Genomic DNA, 19015 nt, shown 5'->3' with positions numbered 1-19015 from the left:
ACACCCCCTGAAAGGAGTTCAGGGCAGAGATCAGTAATAAGGCCCTCTGTGCTCTAGGAAAACTGGCAGAACAGGCCTTCAGATAGTTAGATATTTTCGGGAGAAGAGTTTATGAACCCAATTTTTTGCATCTTCTCATACCTAGAAAGGCACTAAAATTATTAACAGAGACATTGGTTCCTCGTGACTAGCAGCAAACTTCTACTGAGGTGTGTGCTTGATTGCATGTATCTGCTTCACCAAGATCATATATAATATGTACTGACTTCCCCTCCTACCTCTTGGGAGCAGTTCCTCAGAGCTCTCTGAGAGGCCATCTCCTGGGTTATAGTCTTCAGTAAGCCCCAAATAAAACTGAACCCACAGATCTCACATTGTGCATTTTTTTTCAGTAGACAGTTTTCATCTTTTATAATAAAGATTAATGTATATCCTTACTAATCTCTAAAATAATACGTTGAAGAGCAAAAGACCTTGTCTTTTTATTATTGTATAACACCATAGGCTACTAAAAGTCATCTATTCATTTAATAATTCACTTATTTGCTCTAAAAATGCTTTATGTATCATGAATGTTTGGAGACACACAGAGACAGAGACAGAGAGGTCTTGTTCTAAAGAGCTAATGCTCTAGGAAGAGACTATACATGTTACCAAGTAATGATGCTTTAAGTGCAATGATATTTGAGAAAGGAAATGATTCAGCATGATAGGAGCAAAGGATATTCATGAGAGATAGTAACAGAAAGTGAAACGGTTATGATGTGGTTGTGAAGCCTTTGCATACTGTGCAATATTTTGATTTTATCCTAAAGTTAATGGGCATTTGCTAAAGAGTTTTAAGGTCCAAAGTTATACTCTCTAATTATGTGAAGGGTGGTTCTTAGGAATTTGCCCATTGAAGTAGTGAGTCCAGTTTAAATGTAGTTGAGGTTAAAAACAAAAAAAACCCCACAAATAATAAATAATAAAGCTCAACCTCAGACAATAGCGAATGTGATAAAAAGGAGAGAATAGATTTGGGAGCTAATTTTTATAAATGTCTGACAATGTCCAGTCATTCATTTGATATGCTAAGGATGGTGGTGAAAGAATTAAGGATGGCTCCAAAGTTCTGGGCTCAGGCAACTACGTGATGATATTAATGGAGAAGAAACACGTGGCAGGAGGGGTAGGTTTGGGAAGAAAAAGACTGAGTTAGTTTTAAACCAGATGAGGTGTGTGTGTGTAATGGAGTTTGAAAGTCACTGGAGTTAAACAGGTCAAACAACTGTAGGATTAGAATCTGTGGCGGCACAGAATCTGCCACCCCCAAATACGTCTCTGTGGCATATTAATTATTTTAAGTTAGTTATTTTCTAAGAAACAGAAGGCTTGGGAAAAACTCCGAAAGCCAAGTAGGAGTTACACTTTTGTAAGGAACATTTACATTTACAAGGGAAATCTCCATTTGTAAAGGTATCTCCCTTGATGGACCAGGAAGAAGCAGGTGACAAAACCTGTAGAAACTCCTTTCAGTGGGGAAGGCAATGATCGAAACCTGTGTAACAACCATACCCTTGTTTACTGTGCTTTTCCTGGTCACCTCCCGTAACTGGCTCCCCCTTCCCCCCATCAACATCCTCTTTTGTCTTTAGCTGAGGATGGTATTTAAGGTGAGGGCTTTGGTCATTTTGGTGAGTTACTCAGTTCTCCTGGGTCTCTCCCATGTACACATGGTGTTAAACTTTGATTTCCTCCTGTTAATCTGTCTCATGTGAACTGAATTCTTAGACCATCCAGAAGAAATTAGAAGGGTAGAGGGAAATTTCTCCCTCCTTGACATATCCTAAGTGACTGATTCACGGGAATGTTTAAGTTGACTGGTAAGGTAGGAGGTGTTGGGTAAGTGGAGAGGACTATTAGCCAATGGCAAAAATTCTTTGGAGAAAGTGTATAAATTACCAAAGACAAATCCATGAAAGCGACATGGAAGAATTTCTGAAAGGACTGATCCCTCAAATATATGAGTCAGGAAATCTACCATAGTAGCATAAATTACTAGCATTACCATTACTTGATTAAGAATTGGGTCCCAATATTTCTATTGTGAAAAATGCAATTACATTACCTCATAGGGAAAATGCACCACCAAGTACCACGTTAGCATCAATGATGGACCTTGATAAAAAAAAAAAAGGCCAGAGGAGAAAAATAAGGAAACTAACATTCACTGAGCACCTGTTACATTATGTCACTTAAATTGCACAGTCAACTTTGTGGCTTTACTATTTTTTAGAGATGGAAAGATATATTCCAAGTGGCTAAAGGGCTTGCTGTATGTCATATAAAAGTGACTCAGCTCCTAAAAAAATTCTCTTTCTATCACAAAAGCATGATAGTAGTAAGAATGATCACAGTGTTGAAAAACACCATTTTCCAGGTACTATGTACCAAGTCTGGTGCTATGTGTCTTATACACTATGTCTTATCTAGTCCTCATAACATTCCTAAGCAGTAGGTACCATCCTGGTTTAAATACAAGAAAACTGAGGCCCAGAGGGTTTGAATAAGCTGACCATTATCATACAGCTAATGAAAGTGGTGAAACGGATTCAAACCTGGATGGGACTGGCTTCCTAGCCCAAGTCTTTAACCATTATCCACACTGTTTCAGGGCCCTGTGATTCCTAAGTAAAGACCAAGAATGTAACAAGCTGATTTATTTTAAACCTCGTGATTCAATGTTTTGGCAGCATCTTATTGTTTAAATATACAGTTAAGAAATCAGGTATTTTAACAATTGAATCCTTGCCAATGTCAGCTCTCATTACATCCTACGGCCCTTCACTCAAGAAAATTCACATCATATCCAAATAGGATATAATATCTTATAATAGGACCTTGTGCTTTACTTGGCAGCTCATCTGAAGCTCATTAGGAATGTCTGTTTTAATCAGGTGTCTATCTCGTGGCACCAAGGAAGAACCATCTTAGCTATTTTTTGACTACTCAAAGAAGGTATAGTTGATTTACAGTTGCATTTAGCATCGTCATTATGCTCTCCCATTGGAATGACTAATATTTATTCAAAATCAGAGAGTTAAGTGTGCTGCAAAAGCAACATTGGGCCATGACTTTCCCAGTCAGCAAAAAAAAATGTAGCTGAGGCAAGTTGTTATATTAGAATGAAACACAAGAATATGAGAGAATGTAGAATGCTGACATTTATAGACAAAATCATGTTAATTATTTGCCAATCAACCCAAAGTGAACTATATTTAAAGATAGAATGGCTCATTAGACAGTCAATTAATTCCAAATAGATGGAGTCAGACATCATTTGTTCTTTTCTTTCCAGATGGTTAAGAAATAACATAAGCATTTTCATCTCCTAGTGGCCACTAGGATATTAATGGAATATGTTTGAGATTATCATACTTAGTAGCATCCTGGATTTAGAATCAAGACTAAAGGTAGATAGGAAACCCAGGAATGAACTGAACAGTCATGGAACAATCTCCTTGCATTCAGAATGTAAGTATTATACACATCATTCTCAAGCTGTAATGCTTCTATTTCAATGTGTTCATGCAAAATGTTTCACCTCTGTTGCCAAGGAGTGAGAAAACCACTTAGTGTTTTAAAACCTTAAAAATTAAAGTTTTGCTTAAATGATAAAAGCTGTACTCTCATTATAAGTTCTGCTCTTTTTACAAATTATACTTTAGACTTTAGTTCCATTTAAGTTGGGTTATTTTAGTGGATTCCAAGGAATTTAAAGTGATGCCAGAGGTACTTGATAAACTCATAATTAATCCCATGCAGATTATGGTGGGCTGCATTTAACTGGTATTTATATTTACCACTTAATAATGTTTTCAATTCATAGATCATTGTTCTTCCAATGGTATCAGTGATAGAACTTCATTATTTTGCACTGCACAGACAGTGATTTTCTTATGTTATGAAGGGAGAGACAACACCTGTCAATTTAAATGCATTATGCATGGTGCATAATAAAGTTTAGACAAACTGAGATTGAAATCAAGAACTATTGAATGAAGACTCCACCTACAGGGCAGGAAAGACTTAATTGGGAGTAAAAATTGCAATGTTATTTAATTGGTCATTAGCTGCACTCATTTTCTATTGCTGCTGTAACAAATGACCACCAATTGAGCAGCTTAAACAACACCCATTTATTATCTCAGTCTCCACAGGGCAGAATTTGGGCACAGCCTCACTCAGCTGTTTCTTGGCTTGGTCTCGCAAGGCCAGAATCAAGATTTCAGCCAGGCAGCATTCTTTTCTGGTGGCTCTAAAGAAGAATCCTGTCCCAGGTTCATTCAGGTTATCAACAGAATTCAGTTTCTTGTGGTTGTAGGACTGAGGTTCCCTTGCAGCTTTCAGTGGTGTTTGTTCTCAGTTTGTAGCGGTTTCCTGCGTTCCTTACCTCATGGTCCCCTTCATCTTCAAAGTCAATGATGACGAATCAAGTCCTTCTCACACTTTATCTCTCTGACTCCCTCTGCCTCATCTCTCTGTCCACTTCCTCTCCTGCGGCATTTGTCTCACTTGACCCTTCTGCCTTCCCTTTATGCTCCTAAAGGCACAAGTGATTATAATGAGCCCACCCAGATTAATTTCTCTATTTTTATACTTAGCTGATTAGTAACCTCAATTCCATCTGCAAATTTTCTTCACAGCAGCACCTAAATTAGTTTTGACTGAGTAGCCAGGTGACTGGAGTCTTGGAGGGGACACCTTTTGGATGTTACCTAAGAAAACAGCTTATTTGGGTGTATTAGGCAACAGAGGGAAGAGTACAAGGAACTCTTTGAAAAGAATCCGATTTTCAGAGAAAAAGAGTTTTATATTTTCTATAACCGTGGGACTGAAGAAAAAACAAAGCACCTGAAGAATTTAAAATATGTCTCTTCTCCTCTTCCCACCACCTGTCCCACACTAAAATTGATCACACATTTGGTAATATACAAAATTTTTACTATACTTGGCTAACATTTCCATACCTCATTAAAGAAACAGGTCATTTTGAAGCATTACGCATTGAATTATGTGATTCGATCAGCTTAAAATGGTAAGTTAAATTGTTCTCCAAACATTAAAACTTTAAACTGTGTACTGCTCTATATAAAATGTAACTAAATATATATTTTTAAAATTCTGTCGACAGAAAATAAAAAGAAGAAAAAGGGAAAGAAAAAATCAAGGAGCAGATGCCTATCGTGACATTTAGAGGTGACGCACAGATGCATCTCCAGTGCACTTTGACCTCTCCACAAAATATCACCTTTTTGTTAGATGTAGTGTCTATACCAGTAGACCAGCAGCTGGTTAATGTTTCCACGGCTTGATGATGCTCTATTTGTATAGCTCTTTGGGGTTTTTTTTCCATTTAGGAAAAAACGTCTGTTTTAGGTATATTCCAGAGGATGGAACAGTGCTTGTTTCCTAAAAGGGTTCTTTCTATAAGTTGTTACTGATTTTGTCTACTTTACAGAATTGTGTTTTTTTTCCCCTTCAATTCTCACGGCCGACATTCTGCTCTTCTCTTACATGTCACTTTTGGCAGAGACTGTCACTTTCTTTCCTGTGGCTGTTTTTAATCTTGGCTGCTATCTCTGCTTCCTGATGCATCTGCTTTTCACTGTTATGTTTCTTCTCTGCTCAACAACCCTCTTGTCACCTATTTGTTCCCATTGTAGCAGCCATCTCCTCTTTCCTCCAAAGTTCTTGAGAATAAAGGTTACCCTTAACTGTCCATTTTACTTGTTCACTCAGTTCACAGTGCAGTGCCTAAAATATGCCCCCTCTTCAAGAATACCAATGTCATTTAAGTGCTAAATATGGTGTATATTTTTCCATCCTATCTTCTTGGGTCAGTGTGTTACATTATGGATTCTCCTTCCATCCTTAAATGTTGGTATTTCCTCAGATTCTCTCTTGCTATTTCTTACTTCTATTCTCACTTCCCACACTTCTTCTCCCCCAGAGGACAGCATGGATTCTTAGGGTTTTTGTGTCCATGTATGGCAATCCCTCCCCAAAATGTATCTCCATGCCGAGACGTCTCTCCTCAAGGTCCACACCGACATGTCTATTTCTCTGCAGAATGACCCTGCTGTCACTAGTTGTACTCTTCAGAAGCAGATGCAGAGAACTGAATTAGGTATGTAAAATTATCATTAAGCCTCGACACCTATGAGAGGAGGGGATGGGAGGAAGGCTTGGGCAGAGAGAAATGTTGGACCGTGGTGCAGGCTAACAAAATCTCAGCCGACCCATTGGGATGCTCCAGAGCAATTACTGTCCATCAGAGGAGATCTGCAGTGTCTCAGAATAAGCAGGTTCTTAGACTCCCAATTTGCTCAGTTGCTAGATGTAAGCCACATTAGGAAAACTGTGATTCTGGCGGTCCGAGGCTGACCGTGAAGCAGCTAATGGCTGCAGGCTGTCTGCTGAAAGCATTCCCTGCAGCTGGGGAGCTAGTCTTTCCTTGAGGGAGGATCTGGGTAGCACATCACCATGTCACAATGCCTCCTGAATGTTTCCTAATTAAGTCAACTTCACATTTTCCTGATATAATCTGAGGTCTTCGCTGCCCCTTGGTTGGAATTAATTAGACTCTTCCCAGTGAATTTATTAATTCAACTAAAATTTATCCAATACCTAACAAATGCCAGACCCTGTTCTAGACGCTGGGGATTCAGTAGTTCACAAAACAAAGTCTTTCCTCATGGAGCTTACATTTTAAACAAGTAATGAATATACAATGTTTTGGGAGCTGTACCCTCCTTCCCATTTCTGTATTTCCATGGGTGAGCTTAAGCCCGTGTGACTTTCCTGGCCTCTCTCCACAGTGGAGATTCGCTCTTTTCCTTGCCCTGCAGCAGAACACCATGCAGCAGCCATTGGGGCGGGTAAGCTACACAAAACATCCAAACCAACTGCCTGCTGGGGTGGTGAGCAGAGGACCCACTATTGGCTTTATCAGCACTAAAGTTGATGTCTTGAAATTAATCCTCTTTTTCCTTGCTTTAATTTTCCATCTGATCTAAACGTGGGAGGATAAGGATTGGGTATTATATTTTGAACTCCCTATATGTCAAGTGGAGAAGAGTGCCGGGAAGAATAATAAGAGCAGGGTAAAAGGACAGAAATTGAGGGGAATATGTGGTGGCTATTTTGTATATGGTTATAAGGAGATAGATCGCTGAAAGATGACAGTTTGAGCAAAAGGCTTCTTGGAGTGACACAAATTCACTGGCCTGTGGAGGCTGACACTCTAGTCCTCAGGTGTGAGTCTATCTTCCCCAGGTTCCTCTGTCTTTGATCTTGACTTCCACAGAGCTGGCTAGCTTTCACACTCAGCCACTTCTCCAGATTCACAAGGACAAAGATCTCACCAAGCGTTGATCAGTGGAGTTTTTACTGGGGATGGGTAGGTGCTCACAGAGGGGCCACATCCTTCAGCTTTGTAACCTTTAGCTGGCTGTCTGTTCCCCTCACCACCTACACTCTAATCCAAATTCTTATCCTTTTATAAAGGAGAAGAATCTAAACATTGAAACTTCTAAAGCCCCTAAAGTAGGGGTATAGTATGGAGCAAGGCTCACTTTCTATCACTCCCTAATACAAAATTATGGCATTTTTTTCTCATAATAAGACAGCTCTTTCTTTATGGATCATTTTAGTAATAATTAGTTGGGCAATACTGCTTTCTCCACGTTATTTCATAGCAAAAAAGAAAAAGTGTTGCATCCTTATTCAAAACTGTTTCACAAACCACTGCTTAAATCATAGGTGTGGGGGATCCAGGCACAAAGTTGAACTCGGTAAATTACACACCCTTACCCAACCTTCCCGGTTTGCCCAGGGCTGAAGAATTTCCTGGGACATAGGAATTTCAGGACTAAACCTGGGGAATCTCAGGAAAGCCAGAGTTTTCAGGTCTCCTTTGACTTAATCCTCAAATCTCCTGCTTTGAAAGTGTGGAAAAACTCCATGAGGGCCCTAGTTAGAGTATAATTTCTAAGCTCAGTTCTAAGGCTCATTCCTGGAAAGAGTTTGCCCACCTGCTCCAGGGGTGAACTTTTCCCATTGGGCCACTTTTCCCTTAGGTACCTCAGACAGAGGTCCTGCTGAATGTCCAGAATGTCCAGAAGTCTCTCATATGCTTTGTGTGATAGAGATGCAGCTTTGAGAGGATTTAAATAAGACTGAAAACAAAAGCAGGAAACAGTCCACGTCTTCTGCCATACATTCTCTGCTCTAGGAAACAGTGCTTACTACTGTTCATAAACTTCCAGCACTAGGATAAACTATAAATGGGAAATGCCTGTCCTATTCATCTCTTCCATATATATATTTCAGATTCTTTTCCCTTATAGGCTAGTAGAAGATTGAATATAGTTCCGTGCTCTACAGTAGGTCCTTGTTCTCTATTTTATATCTAGTAGTATGTCTATGTTAATCCCAAACTCCTATTTTATCCCTCACCCACCTTTCCCCTTTGGTAACCATAGGTTTTTTTCTATTGGACTTATTTCTCTTTTAAAAAGAGGGTTCCACCCCACCCCCTGCCCTAACTTTTTTCCCCAACTTCACTTTCTGGATAACTAGATAGAGATTTATGATGGCTGAATTTCCCAAACTAAAATAGAAAGATATTTGCTTCACAGAGGCCTCTGCACTTTGCTCCCCCAAACAGAAAGGAGCATTTTTGCTAATAGGGTTTAATTTTCATGTGGTCACAGACATTCTGGCTATAACCATCCTACAGTAAAGAAAAAAAAAAGTGGTGCATTCAGTAACTGACTTGAACCAACTTTAATAGGGGCAGGAATTTCTTAGGGGATTTGGAAAACCCACCTATTTACCCTACTTCTTGAGGTCTTGTTTAGCGGGAATAAGACCTCAAAAGTCCTAGTCTCCCCCAATGTCAGGTGTTCACATCTGAACTAGCGCTTCTAGCCTCAGCTCTGTTTTTGTTTCCTGCCATTAAATGTTAGCTCCTTCTCTTCTGCTTCCTTCCAGAAGAACTTTGTTTAACATCGACAAACTAGGAGACCCTTCCATGACTCTTGGGAAATTTTAGCTTTCTAGGAAAGTTTTCAGTTGTTTTGTTCCCAGATCACTGTCTTGAAGGAAGCCGGATTGTCTACCTACATTCTGTAGCCCCTCGTTATACTGATCCTCTCAAAATACCCATATGCTTAACATTTGTGCCTAAGTATTTGCACCTTCCCCTTGGAAAAGAGCAACAATTTAGTAGGAGGTTCATCAATTCTCAACATTAGTGTACCAAAATAATATAATAATGATGATGATAATACTAATTATATCTAAACTTTTTTTCGAATGCCTTTTTTATCTTCATCATAAGAGGTCACTGAAATTGTGATGCTGTTCTAGAATCTATGATGTAAATTTACTGTGTAATTTCACACTATTTTAACAAAGAAACCATTAACTGAATATCTGCCATTGTTTAAAATTAAATCCCATTGTTGGATGATTATAACTGGAGTTTCAGAATGATTAAAAGTTTACACACACAGACACACACACAAAGAACCACTGGCTGAATTAGTGAATAGTCCATCCCTTTGGCTATAATCAACTCAGTTCCAAGAACCTCTATTGGTGTTTTGGTTTCTCAATTAAATATCAAATCCTAATTGAAATAATGGCCTTGAGTTTTGGTAGTTTGGGAATTGCATCTGTGTAATGCTGAAAAAGTTTTCTTAGAAGCAGTCTCTTGAGGAGTTGTATGTACTTACCTATGTTATAAATCCCATTTGAGTTACTTTCCTTTTAAGCTCTAGAAACAGGATTTATAAGGCCCGACAGGCATTTTCTCTTTGTGGACTGAATTTTCTTTTCAACATTTTGAATGAGTGTCATCTGTCTTCAGCCAGTTTGGATCCATTCTGGCTTATGTCAGAGTAGATGATGTTTCTCATTTGTCTCAGCTGTCTGTTAATATGCCTTGTTTCCAGGTAGCAGAGCAGACTTTTGTCACCTTCATTTTGCCTGGGACTTTCTCTAAAGGTGTCTCAGTGTTTGTTGACTAAAACTTCTTTTTATTCAAAATTTCTAAATTAAAACTTATAAAGAAAAAAATTAACTTCAAAAACCACAACCTGTCACCATGTAATTAAACAAATGTAAGTCTTTTTGGTTTCAAAGTGCTTCAGTTTTAAGATATTAGAAATAATAGCAGTGAGTAGATGTGAAACCACCGGGCAGTCTCTGAAACAAACATGCTATGGTGCTGCATAACACGGAAGCCAGGAAAATGGAAAGGAGATGGAATTGTAGGGAATCCTGCTGTTCTGGGAATCGCCTGTCTCGTAGTTTTACTATTATTCTTCTCACATTCGCTTAACTCTTATTTGTGTATCATATAGTTTAGCACTTACCTTGCTTTTTATTTTATGCTTCTCCTCGGTTAGGTTATAAGCTTCTGGAGGGCAGGGACTGTATCTAAAACTTTTATTTTTCTCTCTCAGCATTGCCTTACACCAAGATCAGCACTTAAAAGATGCTTAAAATTCTTGGTTAATTGATTTTTTTCCCCCAAACTGACTGATAGTTATTTTCTCCCACTCACTGGATTAATTGAAATCCATTTGAGAGCAACTATGCATGTGACTCTGATCCAAGAGAGGAAAGCTTGGGAAGTCTAGGGTGAGTCATTCATCATGATGGAGTACAGAATGGGTTTCTTGTAGTAGGCTAAGTGTGTCTGATTATAGTATATTCTAAGTGGGTGACAAACAGACCAAATGATAAATGGGGTCATTTTACTATTCCATGGGAAACTTGGTTTAGGAACATAGACCCAGAGTCTTTTATTGCCCTATCGACCCCAGGAAATTGTTCAAAACCATATCAGGTAAGGGCCTCTGGTGAGGAATTGAGAGTTACATATTTGGTGCAATAATGAGGCCCTTGTGGTTTGTTGCTTTCTGAGTCATCTTATTAAGCTTTGATTTTCTATGTCAGGCTCTTCTAAGTGTCTGCCAACCCAGGCTGACATTCCAAAACAGAGTTTAAACCAATTGAAAGCTCAGAAATATTGCTATCAAGAGACATACCTGGGGGCTGAATACCATGACCTATATTTGTATAGGATTTTTACAGTGTTGGCAACCTGTCAATTTTACTTGATGGTTAACCACCATGAAATGCTGTAGGAAGAAAGTTTCTGAAACTCCATTGTAAGGTTAAGGCTGTATTACCACACTTCCAAATCCCACAAGCCCTCTCTTTCTCTTACTGTTTGCATATTTATACATAAGCTTCCAAGGTAAATTAAACACCAATACCCTCAAAGGTTGAGAATCTATTTTATGGGAACATTAATAAATGTGAAGGTGAAAGAAAAATTTAAACATTTTTTGGTAGGGGAACTATTTATACCATTTTGTTTTGCTTAGGCAGAATCAGTTTCAGTTTGTTACAGTTTTAATGCCTGGATTATAAGAATAAAATTTATTTCAGAAATCGGAAGCAACAGTCTAAAGCACATATTGCCCTGCTCTTCTTAGTTTATCTCAGTCCTATTCACTCTTAAAAATATAATGGCCATATCTTTCATTTCCCTTTTTTTTTTTTAAAGAAAAACATACAAAGCATCTCTTTAATTATTTTTATTTGATAACACTTTTCAGATATAGGTTAATCTAAATCTGGTATCTGTATATTAATTTCAGAATTAAGGAATAATTTTCGGATTCCATCCTCCAAAAGTATGACCAAGTTACCAAATGCAAGACAGCACATGGATTTTATTTTAATAAAAACAATTCAACTTTTAAATAAAGAAGCAGTATCTTGTGCTAAGAATCTAAAACTCCTGGTTTATTTTTAATTTGTTGATCGTGCATTCATTTATTCACACTTATTTGACCCAGCTTTTGGAAATACAAAGTAAATAAGGCAAGATCTCTGCCCTCAGGTAGCACATAACACTAAGTATAAGTGCTGATAGATGTAAGTTCAAAGGTTGACAAGACTAAAAATGCCACAAGAAGAAAGCATGGTTTACAGAAAAACTGATGACTGAGAAAGAAGAAAACTGAGCAAATTAAGATGGGTATTATTAAGTTATAGTTATAATTGTTGGAAAAGAAAATTCTGATGAATTTGAGCCAAGTAAGAAGCAAAGACAAATCTGGCATTAGGAGGAAGGGTATATAAGCCTAGAACCGGGCCACCCAAGTAAGTCATTGCTGCTTGTTCAGAGTAATTGGCTAATTCTGGAAAGTATAGCTCTGTGTTAAAGTAATGTAAAATGTAAGTAAATCATAGAAACAATTCTTCTCTCACTTAATTTTTTTCTTGAATCAATTTTGTGTCTTTGGTATGTGGTTAGGCTGATGCCATGATATGCAATGCATACTGAATGTAGTATTAAATGTGTGTATATATATGCACACTGTATGCATCTATCTACACATCTATCCATCTATCATCTATTTACCACCTCTGGACAGTGAATCTCTTCCATTACTTTATAGATATGTTATAATAATGATTCACAATTCTTGTCGAGAGCCATTTTCATAGTTAGATGGTCGTTCTCTTTAAAGTTGTTGTGCACATAGTACGGGAAGGGGGAAATTTCCCCCTCTATGCTTCTTGAGTTCTTGTGGCTGGAATAATCATAAAATTGACACAACCCACATTAATGGAAGAAAAATAAATACATTTTCATTCATGCTCATGGAGGTGTTATAAAAATGGGACCTAAGAAGTGGCCAAAGCAGGCAGCTTTTACACTTTTTAAGCAAAGAAACAATACATTTGTGAGGAACTGACAGGACAAAGAAACTTAGGTTTTGGGCACTCAATTAATGAAGAATCTGAACAGTGTTTGGGTTTGGGGTAATAAATTTAAAAACAAATATGGTTTGTTTATACAGGCTTCTCCACCCAATTTCCCTGTCTCTGACAGTAAGGATGTCCTTCCACCTCTAGAAGCAGGGAGATCACCTTTCACAGGGGAGGTTTATTTCCTGCTTTCAGGGAGAAAGAAAGGAGGGTCAGAGTGTCCCTCTTGCGTTGGCCATTTCTTAAGTAACTTTAATTCAAAGTAATCAGTATGATTTTGTGGCATATTTGGAGGAGGCTCACCCTGAACCCCAATAGCTAAAATGAAGAATGATGTGACTATTTGTAAAATTCAAGTTGAAAATTAGATTTTTCTAAGTATTCAGATAAGCATGGCATACACTTGTCTTTTACTCAGTTATAGCCAGTGAACATCTTTCTGTAAATTCCCAGATCAATTTATAGGTTCTGACTCTCATATGAACACCAGGCCTTAGTCGGAATATTTAGTTGGCTGTCAAAACGATTAGAAATCATTGCACTAACTTTCACCCAATCATATATTTCTCTCCCAACCCACTGGTCTGATACTCTCCATCTTTACTAAAGATCCCCAGCACCCCATTGCCTAAGCTGAAATGCTTGGTATGGGCAACTATTTATTCACTCCTTTTTTTAATCTCCCATATCCAATTGTTGGATTCATTCTTATTGAATTCATTCTATTTATTTATTTATTTTTGACTGCATTGGATCTTCGTTGCTGCATGTGCTTTCTCTAGTTGCAACGAGTGGGGGGCTACTCTTCATTGCAGTGAGTAAGCTCTTCTCATTACGGTGGTTTCTCTTGCAGTGGAGCACGGGCTCTAGGCACACAGGCTTCAGTAGTTGTGGTTCGTGGGCTCTAGAGTGCAGGCTCAGTAGTTGTGGCACATGGGCTTAGTTGTCCCGCAGGATGTAGGATATTCCTGGACCAGGGCTCGAACCTGTGTCCCCTGCATTAGCAGGAGGATTCTTAACCATTGTGCCACCAGGGAGGTCCTTGAAATCATTCTTGAATTGTTTACCTAAATACATCTATATATCGTCTTATCACAATCATGGTTCAGAATTGAATTTGTTTGGATTATTGCAAATGTCTCTCTTTGCTTAACTGTTTTTCTCCACTTCATCTTATGCTCCATAATTCCAATTAAGACAAACAAAATCAAAGCAGCCCATGGCATTTCTCACCTTGAAAACTCTTGGTTTGCTATTACCTATAGGATAAAAATTTAATTTCTTAGCAAACCATATTGAAGAGTCTGGTTCCTGACCAGAAAACCTATGTGTGATTTTTCAGTCCTGATCTGGCAGGCCTCAGAGAGGAAGCCTGGTTTATAATCAATGCATTGCAGTTGAGGACACAGGCCTCCCCTGGCGGGCCACATTCTTATGCTCTCTGCATTCCTATCCCAGGTGCCTACATTTGGACCTCTCCTTATTGGGGAAACTAGAAGATATTTTCCCCATTCTCACTCAATATTCAGTACTTTTCCACTCCCGCCTTTCCCCTCCCGCTTTCCTTCTGGGACCAGAAATACGCAGGAGTCTTTTGTTTAAGCCTCCCTCAACAGGGAGACAACCTGTACTTCTGTGCTGAGCCCCCTGACCCTTGATTGATGCTATTTCATGGGAGGAAATGGAGCAGGGGGACAGTTGGCATTTTCTCTGGTTTTAACCTCTTACACTATCACAACTATGAAAGGCTTTACTGATACTTCAGTATTCGCTCGTTGTTTTTGATTGGCTACTCTGACACTGCAAAGCTCAGCTCTTTCCAGATCACCTCGCCCTTCTGATGAATGACTTTGTGAAGGGATTAAGCATAAGGCCGTTCAGGAAGACCAAAAAGGCTGACAATCCCAACGGGCACCTTTGTGGGTTGCTAGAGGAGTCCACGGGGCATTCTAGAGGGACGCTTGTGGTTTGTCTGCAAGACTTTGAGGGTTCTGTGGACATTTTGCCAGAGGGTCCTGGGAAGTGCTAGCAGAAGCTGTGTGCCATTCTTGGAGGATGCTAGGGCATTTATACATTTTTTTTGATGCTGGCGGGGGAAGGTTTGGTCTTCTCTTTAGTCTTGATTCTGGCTGAACGTGCCCAGTGAGTCAGATCAGGCATACAACAGAAGGGCTCAGAAAAAGCTCAGGAAGCAGTTCCTCATCTACTGCTTTCAGCCTCCTCCAGCGGGGCTGGAGATGGTGGGTGGGTTCCCATGAGCTGAGTAACCCTAAGCACGTCCCTGGCACTGGTACACTCTCTGCAGTTCAGAAAGTTGTTGGAACTTCATAAGGGAAAAAAAGTGCAGAACTCTTTGTGATTGCTTTGCACAGTGGTCCCTAAGAGAATTTAAAGACTTAATTAGATCCCCTCTGGAGGTAATTTTGCCAAAGTTAGTGAAGGAGAGGGTCACAGCATGGGACACAGTACTACAGACCCTCTCTCTTCAGAATACCCTGACAACAACAACTGCCAAGACAACAGAATGCAAGCAGCAGCCACTGCCTTCTGGGCACCACCCCCACTGGGGAAGCAGGAGCTCCTCTAAACCAACTTGCCCTGTGACATCAGACCAAAAAGCTGTCTGCCTCTGGCCAGCCACTCAACCTGGATCCTTTGCCCACAGAATTGGTGGCCACATCCTGACAGGTGGCCCCTATAACTGAAATGGGGGTTCTCTCCACCCTTTCTGGGGGCCTGCGGATAACTCTGAGGGCTTCACTCACTTCTGTCCAGACCTCTTGGCTTTTGAAAATAAACACTTAATAATAAACATTAAGCTGATGGCTATCAGTCCCCAGGAGTGACCAGAGGCCCTATGCCAAGGTTAGAGTTCAGAGGGCAGGTGCGGGAGAACACATTTCTTGGGCTTACTAGATACCAGCAGACAAGTGACTGTGTGTGGTCCCTGAAACCCCTGCACCAAGATGAGGGGAAAACAGATAATTTTGTCTGGTTTGGGGTCTGAGGCCATCACCACTGGGACCCTTGCCCAAGTCTGACTATGGGTGGGTCCCTTTGGGCCCCTCTGAGCCTCCACTGTGATGGTGCCCATGACTGACTGTGGTGTTACTGGTATCTATGTATTATCTATACACACTCCTGCTTGCCTTTGTCCTCATGCTGGGACAGGGGTTGCTGCAGTCGGGGACATTTTGGTATGGGCATATGGAAGGCTGTGAGCCTGCTAGACTCATGGGCTATAGGTTGTGGCCTGGCCATGGGATTGGACCACTGGGCAGCCTCAGAGTGACATTTAAAACAACCCCTCTGTAAGGACAAGACATTTGAATGAGAACCAGTTCTGCTCTTAAAGTTGTTTTGTTCCCCATGTGTCTTCTTCCCAGACAGGCCAAGAGGACGTGACTATTTTCTTAGTTATATGATTCACTATATAATCTCTTTCTAAAGGAATACTGTTCTCCCTTCTCCTCCTTTTTTTCCTTCTTCCTCTGACCCTGAACCTGAGGCTTACCAGGCCATTTTTTATTTAGTGTCAGTGTACAGACTCTTTCCTCTCTCATTAGTGCTCTTTCTCTCTTGGTAAACTCATGCTTAGCCTAAAAAAACCTAGCTCGAATCTTGTCTTCATTGTCAAGGCCTCCTTATATTCCTCACTTAGGACTTCAACTCTGAAGGATCTGTTGTTTCTATAGCAAGAGCACTATGGTAGCCTTTAGGTGGAGAAACAGGCATTTTTAAATCCAGTGTGTGCCATCCCAGTAAGTCTGTGTGTTTCTTTAGGAGAGGCGCCGTGTCTCCCTCGTCATTGTGTCCCTGGACCTTTGAACACAAGCAGGTAAGTAATAGTAGGTTTGCAACGATATTTGTTGACTAAATAAAGAAATAACAAATTTCTGAGTAGACTGAGGTTCTTTATCTATGTAACTCATAAACTAGAACCATGGCATAAATAATATAGTTCACGTGGTTGGACCCTTCTAATGTTCACTATCGATTAACATTGCTGCAGCTATATCAACCAGCTTTCTGTAGAGGCTAGACTATTAGAAGCAGGAAGAAATCTAATATATCCTCTTGTACAACTCTTTAATCTGAATGATGAGGAAACTATGACCCCCAAATCAAGTAACCTGACCCATATCTCACAGCTGATTGTTGACAGTATTTGTAATGTTTGTTAAACACTATACTCGTTTTAATTATGCTACAGTTGATGCTTTGCTGTAAACAGGGAAGAGCCAACTTTTATGTATTATATTTATCACACCTCTCATTTGAGCCCCATCAGGGAAATTAGATTTATGTTTTTTAATAAACCCTGCGTAATATTCAACCCACTAATAGTTTATTATTGCTAGTTTTTCTTCTGTCTAATAACATGTTGTGGTAATATTGCTTTATCAATTTTGAATCTATGAAACAGAATTTAATCAACCAATAATAATCCATAGTTCAGATTATTTTATCAGCTTGTTCTAGGCTTGAAAATATCTATTGCATGGCATAGTTTAAAGTTACAATAGCCATATTTCTGTAAGACTAGAGCAAATTAGACTACTTTTTTTTTCTTGAAGAGATGCCCTTGTAAGTGGTTATTTCAAAATGTATATTCCTGTTTTTTATCTTGATATACTTTATCGAAATTCAATGAAGTTGTTTAAATATTACTTAAGCGACTATAATATCTATATTTGTCTTTTAAATTTGTGCCTTTTGGTGGGGTTTTAACTCTAGCCTTTCAAAAGTCTTCATTTATAGAAGTAAACAAATATGCTCATTTCAGGTAAAATGTAGTTACCAAAGCAGCTTACAGACTCATTACCATTTCTTCTTGCAACTATTAGGCTCTGGTTCAGAAGAACAAAAAGAGCATTCATAGAAAGAAAACCTGGGTTGTCATCCAGCCTTCATCTCTAAAGAGCTCTGAGCTTCTAGATAGCTCATTTAATTTATGTGTTTTCAATGATCTCATCTATTAAATGGATTTACAAGGCAAAATTAAAAAAAAATCAATGTTACACTAAATTAGTTGTCATCTTTGTCTTTCTCACTGAGACAGCACGGTGTCCTGTTTGAATGCCCTGGAGCCATGCTACCTGAGTTTGTCATTTATGAGCCATTACCTTGGGTGAGTTACCTAAGTTCCCTGTTGCCTACGTTCCCTCCTCTGTCAAACGGAGGTAACAATAGTATCTATCTCATAGGGTTGTCATGAGGATTATGGAGTCATTACATGAAAAGTACTTAGAGCAGTTCTATCATGGGGTAATTCCTCTTCCTCTCTTGTACCTACTTGCCTATTATCTATTGCTGTAATGACATAGATTTACTAAGAAACAGCCAGTTCACAAGTCTCTTATCATAGCTGGAAATAATTTTGAGAGAGAAAGAAAAAAAGAACTCCAAGGGGAGAGGACTGTATCCATGCATACTATTCCCCACTGTCAGAAAAAGCATCTGCTGAGGCTTAAGTATATGATGGGTCCTTAAGGAGACAGTTTGGTGCTGTAATGAACAATCACAGAATCAATATACCTGGAGAAGGTAAGCCCAACCTCTGCTTTACCCAGTCCTGACACTCTGAGCTCTTATCCCAGTTCTCAAATATTGTCTCTTTTTTCCCCTTTAAATCAATAAAGAACTTCAAAGATCTTTTAGAGCTATAGATTGAGGCTGTAAATGTTTCAACATTTTAAAAGATAATCATAGCATTGAGGCCGTTATGCATTCAGATTTTAACCGTATCCTTGAAGATTTTTTAAAGTACAAATATATAGGTTCTTTCTCAAATGAAGTGGGTGACTATAACGATAGCAACAAAAGTAAGTCAATGTTCCTGAGGACTAACCATGTATCAGGCCTGATACTAAAGGTTTTATAAGTGTCATCTAAATAAATGAACAAAACCATCCTTTTTGGTATTTTTATCTGCACTTTTCAAATGGTGAAATTGAAGTTCAGAGATTTAAGTAAAATGTCCAAGAATACAAAGATACAAAGTCAGTAAGTGGTGGAAGCAGGATTCAAAACCCCATTAGTCTGTCTTAAAAGACCATGTTCTCAAACAACACCCTACGGAGACTCATCTCCTAAGAAAGGACAATGTGCCTCATCCATTTACTGATTCAGTCTTCACAGGCAAGTCTAAATGGGAAATGGTCACAGCAGT

Source organism: Mesoplodon mirus (assembly GCF_964341445.2).
Source record: "Mesoplodon mirus genome assembly, chromosome: 2".
NCBI classification, from domain to species: domain Eukaryota; kingdom Metazoa; phylum Chordata; class Mammalia; order Artiodactyla; family Ziphiidae; genus Mesoplodon; species Mesoplodon mirus.
This window is presented reverse-complemented; position numbering follows the sequence as displayed.